Genomic DNA, 7,500 nt, shown 5'->3' with positions numbered 1-7,500 from the left:
AAAAAAGGAGGAGGGTTGGGCGTGGGGTTAGCACCCCCACCCTGCAAAAAAGACTTCGCTACAGAAACGTCAACAACAGAAGAAACAGAAAACTTTATCCTGGGAGAGGAAGGTTCTTCATCAAGAAGACCTATGACGCTGTGTGGTGAAAGCCGAAAAGGCCGTCCAAGAAACACCTGGCGACGAGACCTGGAGGCCGACACCAGAAAGATGGGCTACACCTGGAGTCAGATAGAAAAGATGGCCCAGGACAGAGGACTCTGGAGAGCTGTTGTTGGCGGCCCATACCCTGACAGGAGTGACGGGCATTGAGGTTGAGGTTGAGGCGTTGGGAGATCGGACATGGTTTTTTGCTCAAGTCGATTTTTCGCAACTTTATTTTTTTATTATTATGGTGAGCTTATATAGCGCGAACCACAATTAACTGTGCTCTCCGCGCTTTACATATTAATTTCTGCCGTGTGAAATGGAATTTTTTTACAGACAGACAGACAAACAAACATTTTTTACACACAATATATAACGCATTCACATCGACCAGCAAACCTCAAGCCTGTTAGGCGAGCATTCACCTTTCGCGGCCTTTATTCCAAGTCACACGGGTATTTTGATGGACATTTTTATCTATGCCTATACAATTTTGCCAGGAAAGACCCTTTTGTCAATCGTGGGATCTTTAACGTGCACACCCCAATATAGTGTACACGAAGGGACCTTGGTTTTTCGTCTCATCCGAAAGACTAGCGTATGAAAACTTGAGACACTGACGGGCGTTGATGACAACACAAAAGCAGTCAAGCAATTCCCACGTAGCTAGGAAAACAGCAAGGCTGTTGATTGTTGATGTATCTCGTAGTAAAACAATGATGTCACCCGCTTTCCTTCTTTGCCACTACTAAAGCAAACGTGTGCAAGATTGTATGTTGCACGCTTTAGGAGCATGGCAAGAACGGATTCAAACTCGAAATCGTCCTTCCAAATGCCAAACAATTAACACACGACTTTTATTTCTCCTGCTGTTATCGTTTCTTCTCTTTACACATTCTTCAACGCTCAGAATACTGACAACGGCATCCCAGACGACAGTACTGTTTCCATACGCGAATTTAGCTGCCCTTGGAAAGTGGCTAGCTCAGGAGGCCTGTTAGTCTGAAACTATAAGGACAGAGTTCTGAACATAGATGACAAAGATCCCGGAATGAACAAACATTTCGCGGATGCAGACACAGAAAGACGTCATGAAGAATGCGATGCTTCAACAGATACAGACTGTGACGATGATTGTGACGTCATTCACATACACCGAGACGTCATTCACAGTTGTTCGGTCACTTCCGTCAAAAAGTAGATCTCTCCACAATGGCTGCTCCTGTGTTTAGGTTTGTCAAGCTTGAGTACACACAACGTGTTTGTTCTCTCCTCTGTTGAAGCTGTAAGACATAAATGCTATTCCGACTTGGTCGTGTGACAGAGTGTTCTCCCACACTCGATTAGCTGATGTCTAACTCAGCCTGACGGCTTCGTTAGACAATCAAAGTAATCTCGTGTGGAAGAAAACGTCTGTCACACGACCAAGTCGGAATAGCAGGTATTGTTATATCCTACAAGAAAGACTGGCCAGATCTGTTATGGTGCATATGGAAATGTGTACGGGAAGGTTACCTTTAACGACAAGCAATTGAACGCCCTTAATCATCACTGATGCAAGAGCGAACAGTGTAATTCTAGCCATACAGAAATGCGCCATTGTGCAATTTAACAGCCTGAAACAAAAAAGTACACGGGATAATCGTTGTGTTTGTGTAGTTCAGCTTTCCGGAGAATGTGCAATTTATTCGATTGAACAAGAAAACCATTATCGGACATGTTGGATTGTATTCCAGTAGTTTTTTGAAAAGCTTGCGTCAGCAGTGACATTGTTAAGAACAGACTAGAGGAGTGCGCAAAGGGACAAGACCCGCTTTGCTATAAAGTTACTGCCATGCAATACTAACTTACTTTCTAAAGCTTGGAAGCGGCCTGGCATCGGAGCCATTTTTCGTTATATTTTGTGACATCTATATCTATATACGGCTTGTGTGTGTCTGTCTGTCTGTCTGTCTGTCTGTCTGTCTGTGTGTTCGCGATTCACGGCCAAAGTTCTCGATGGATCTGCTTCAAATTTGGTGGGCATATTCAGGTAGACCCCGGACACAATCGATGAAAATTTTGAACACGTGCGTGCTCTAAGCGCGGCGCGGTGAACCGATTTTGGTTTTTCTGTACATCCATTCCCAGTAACTCTTCCTTATCTTCTCCAGTGTTTTGTGCGTTTATCTCCCTTCATTCGTGTGGCATCAATCGCGTACGGTGCGCCGCCTTCGCCGGGCATTGGTGCGCCACTCACCCGGCGAAGTGTTTGTGAAAGAATCAATTAAAGTCAGCAGAGACTTTCTTCCGAGATTTGTTAAAATCCCTTAGCAGAGAAAGAGAGGGAGAATAAAAGTATCCCTTCACAGACTGCCTATTGGGAGCATCAGACCCTCAAGGGGGACCGAGATTTAGAAAAGCAAAGTCCCTTTGTGGGGGACGTATCACAAGGAAATCTAGTCCTGAGGAGGACCACTGTTTTTGTACCTAGACCAGACACGTGTTTCGACACTATTGTGTCTCATCAGTGGTCAGGTGGTACTGATGGCGAGAGTTGTCAACCCATGGTATCCAACGAAGAAGCAAACCACTCTCTGAATGGTAGCTTCTGTTGGCATGGGAACCTTCATCTGACAACAAGGGGATATCTGTGAAGGGAAACACTTTGATTTAAGGCCAAAGTGTGGAATTGATATTTATTAAGAAAGAATTTAGAAATGTAGACAAGTTTTAACCAAGAAATTAGGTTAAAACAAGGGAAATTTGAAAAAAACTAAAGGGAGGTAACTCTGTACCAGCCTGCAGATCCAGAAATGGATACGTGGTCAACTTTCCACTGCTGTTCAACACCGGACTTAGTAAAGAAGAAGTGTTCTGCAAGACTTGTTCAATTGGATCGCTTTAAAGGCAATGAAACTTTCACGGTGACCACATTATAAGACACCAGAAATTGTGAAAGAAACAATTGAAAGTCAGCAGAGACTTTCTTCCGAGAGGGAGAAAGAAAGTATCCCTTCACAGACAGCCTATTGGGAGCATCAGACCCTCCTCAAGGGGGACCGAGATTTACAATGCGAAGTCCCATTGCTCTGTTGCTTTCACCTAACGGAATAGGTAGGCAAGCAAACAGGTACCAATTACTAAGTAGTGTGCTTATCAGCTCGTTAAGTGACTGACTGAGTGACTGACTTACCCAACGACTCAATCATGCATCGATGAAGTTCGATGCCCATTCAGAGTCGAACTAGGAATACCTCCACATATGTTTTACACAAAACATCACATCTGCAAATAAAAAGGAAGGCAAACTCTACTCTTAGAATTGTCCTAAACTTACCCTTTCACTTTATGGCTGCTCCGCCTGGCGTCTGGCATTATGGGGTTAGTGCTAGGACTGGTTGGTCCGGTGTCAGAATAATGTGACTGAGTGAGACATGAAGCCTGTGCTGCGACTTCTGTCTTGTGTGTGGCGCACGTTAAATGTCAAAGCAGCACCGCCCTGATATGGCCCTTCGTGGTCGGCTGGGCGTTAAGCAAACAAACAAACTTACCCTTTCACTTTATAAAGACGATCGCTGGGAACATGCAAGTATTTTGATATTTTTGCTGGGGAGGATGCTTGCCTGCACTAGCTATCTGTTTTCAAATACAAGCATCTTCTTCTTCTTCTTCTGCGTTCGTGGGCTGAAACTCCCACGTACACTCGTGGTTATTTTTGCACAAGTGTAATTTTACGTGTATGACCGTTTTTACCCCGCCATTTAGGCAGCCACACGCCGCTTTCGGAGGAAGCATGCTGGGTATTTTCGTGTTTCTATAACCCACCGAACTCTGACATGGAATACAGGATCTTTTCCGTGCGCACTTGGTCTTGTGCTTGCGTGTACACACGAAGGGGGATAAGCCACTAGCAGGTCTGCACATAAGTTGACCTGGGAGATCGGAAAAATCTCACCCAGGACGCGGCCGCGGCCGGGATTCGAACCCTCGACCTTCCGATTAAGAGGCCGACGTCTTACCACCCGCCACAGCGCCCTTCACTACAAGCATCTAAACCCTGCCTCGTCACAGGCATCTTCACTCACACTAACAAGGAGTAGCATTGTGTTGTTGTGAGCGACACATTTATGTTGGCGGAGAGTGTCACTTTAAAACTATATGATACTGAAGCAATTGACATTTCGTTTAAAGCGGAAACAAAGGATGAAATGATTTTTGTCAATATTTTGCGAAAGGGATTTATTCTAGGACGACACGGACAATAAATCATATTTTGATGACCTCTGTGAAAGCATTGCACTGCCTTGCGATTTGATGTCTCTTTGCTTTAACGGAGATGCAGCGGGGATTCTCTCTCTCTCTCTCTCTCTCTCTCTCTCTCTCTCTCTCTCTCTCTCTCTCTCTCTCTCTCTCTCTCTCTCTCTCTCTCTCTCTCTCTCTCTCTCTCTCTCTTGCGTAAACTTGATGTTGAATGTTCTAACTTTATTGTTTTTATCCTTGATAAAATCCTGGGATTCTCTCTCTCTCTCTCTCTCTCTCTCTCTCTCTCTCTCTCTCTCTCTCTCTCTCTCTCGCCCTCTCTCTCTCTCTCTCTATTTCTCTCTCTCTCTCTTTCTCTCTCTCTCTCTCTCTCTCTCTCTCTCTCTCTCTCTCTCTCGTGCGTAAACTTGATGTTGAATGTTCTAACTTCATTGTTTTTATCCTTGATAAAATCCTTTTTTGAATTTCTAAGGATATTTTGTATGTGTGTGCTTATGTTCCGCCCGAGGGCTCGCCGTATTACTCGTTTTTTGATCTGGATAATGGTGTTTCTCTACTAGAAGAATGTTTGACTGAATGTTTGTTGACAGAAGGTGATGTTTTTGTCGTGTTGTCGGGTGACCTGAATAGCAGAACAGCCAATATGTCCCAGCCTGTATTACAAGATCATGATGTTTTTGATTTATTGCACAAAAGTCAGTCAGTTTGCGGGAATCGAAAATCACAAGATCAGATATTGAATAGTTATGGTAAATATTTGTTAAATATGTGCACTGCACTTAGACTGTACATGTGTATTCTTAATGGTGTGTGTAATGGGGATTTGCAGGGCTGTTTTACCTACATGTCAGAAAGGGGGAATAGTGTTAATGATTATGTTTTGCTGTCTAATGATTTATTTACAATTACTCTGTCTTCTAGCGAACTGTTGGTGGCTGGCCGGATTGAGTCAGATCATATGCCAGTTGAGTTGCATGTTACGTTCCCATGTGATAATGTTTATCTTGATATGCGTGAGAATGCAGACTGCTTTATTGAAAAGTATGTGTGGGATAGCAGGAAGGCAGGAACGTATGTGAATTTGATGTGTGCAGATGATATGTGTGCAAGGTTAGAGTCTGCCCAAAATATGATTGAATCTGATATGAATGGAGCTTTGGAATTATTTAACACTTGTGTTAAGGAAAGTGCTGACTGCATGAAGAAAAGAATTTATTTGAATTCAAATAATCAATCGGATGATTGGTTCGATCAAGAGTGTAGAATAACCCGAAAAAATGTGTGGAGGTTGTTAAGCAGATGTAATCAGCCTGAAGACGCTCGCAATGTTTATTGTTTAGCCAGACGGGAATATAAAAACATGTTAGAAAGAAAGAAAAGATTGTATAATGATTTGCCATTACAAAAACTTATTGAATCTGTAAACGATCAACAAGAATTTTGGAATATAATGCATAAATTATCCTCAAAACGAAAACAAATAAAGAACAACATACCAGTTGATACCTGGTTTCAGCATTTCAAAGTATTATTGGAAAAATATGTAATTGAGGCTGAAGAAATAGAATATGAAGACGATGAAGGTATTTCGAATCGTCCCATTTCAAAAGAAGAAGTTTTGATTGCAATGAGAAAGTTAAAACCTCAAAAATCTGCTGGGCCTGATGGAATGATAGGAGAACTGTTGAAAAAAATAATTTCTCCAGGGATTGACTTTTTGGTACACTTGTTTAATTTTTACATTTAGTCAAGTGTGTGTGTGTGTGTGTCTGTCTGTCTCTGTGTGTGTGTAGAGCGATTCAGACCAAACTACTGGACCGATCTTCATGAAATTTGACATGAGAGTTCCTGGAAATGATATCCCCGGATGTTTTTTTCTTTTTTTCGATAAATATCTTTGATGACGTCATATCCGGCTTTTTGTAAAAGTTGAGGCGGCACTGTCACACCCTCATTTTTCAATCAAATTTATTGAAATTTTGGCCAAGCAATCTTCGACAAAGGCCGGACTTCGGTATTGCATTTCAGCTTGGTGGCTTAAAAATTAATTAATGACTTTGGTCATTAAAAATCTGAAAATTGTAAAAAAAAAATTTTTTATAAAACGATCCAAATTTACGTTCATCTTATTCTTTATCATGTTCTGATTCCAAAATCCTATAAATATGTTATATTTGAATTAAAAACAAGCTCTGAAAATTAAAAATATAAAAATGTTGATCAAAATTAACTTTCCGAAATCGATTTAAAAACAATTTCATCTTATTTCTTGTCGGTTCCTGATTCCAAAAACATATAGATATGATATGTTTGGATTAAAAACACGCTCAGAAAGTTAAAACGAAGAGAGGTACAGTAAAGCGTGCTATGAAGCACAGCGCAACCGCTACCGCGCCAAACAGGCTCGTCACTTTCACTGCCTTTTGCACTAGCGGCGGACTACGTTCAGTTTCATTCTGTGAGTTCCACAGCTTGACTAAATGTAGTAATTTCGCCTTACGCGACTTGTTTGTTTTCCAAGGGTGTATATCCAGAAAGTTGGACAGAGTCCATTGTTATCCCTTTGTTTAAGAAAGGCGATGTGAATGATCCAAATAATTATCGTGGAATTTTGCTGTGTAATGTTAGTAGCAAGGTCTTTAGTACTGTGATTAATAACAGGTTGCAAGAATGGATTGAATGTAATAACAGTACGGGGGAATATCAAGCTGGTTTTAAGAAGAACTATTCCACTATTGATCATATGTTTACACTTTTGGCCTTTGTACAGAAACAATTTTCTTTGAGTCGTAAGCTGTATGTTGCCTTTATAGATTTTGAGAAAGCGTTTGATTCCATCAATAGAGCTTTGCTCTGGCCAATTCTGTTAAAAAACGGTATAAAATGGAAACTCTTTAGGTGTGTGAAGAGTATGTATGATAATGTAAAAATAAAAGTGAGATGTAGAGCAAAGTTTGCGGATTATATTAATTCTTTCTCTTTCTTTATTTGGTGTTTAACGTCGTTTTCAACCACGAAGGTTATATCGCGACGGGATTATATTAATTGTACATTTGGTGTCAAACAGGGCGATGTATGTGGCCCAGTTTTATTTTCTCTCGGTCTTTATTA

The sequence above is a fragment of the Littorina saxatilis genome, linkage group LG14 (genome assembly GCF_037325665.1).
Source record: "Littorina saxatilis isolate snail1 linkage group LG14, US_GU_Lsax_2.0, whole genome shotgun sequence".
Lineage (NCBI taxonomy): Eukaryota > Metazoa > Mollusca > Gastropoda > Littorinimorpha > Littorinidae > Littorina > Littorina saxatilis.
This window is presented reverse-complemented; position numbering follows the sequence as displayed.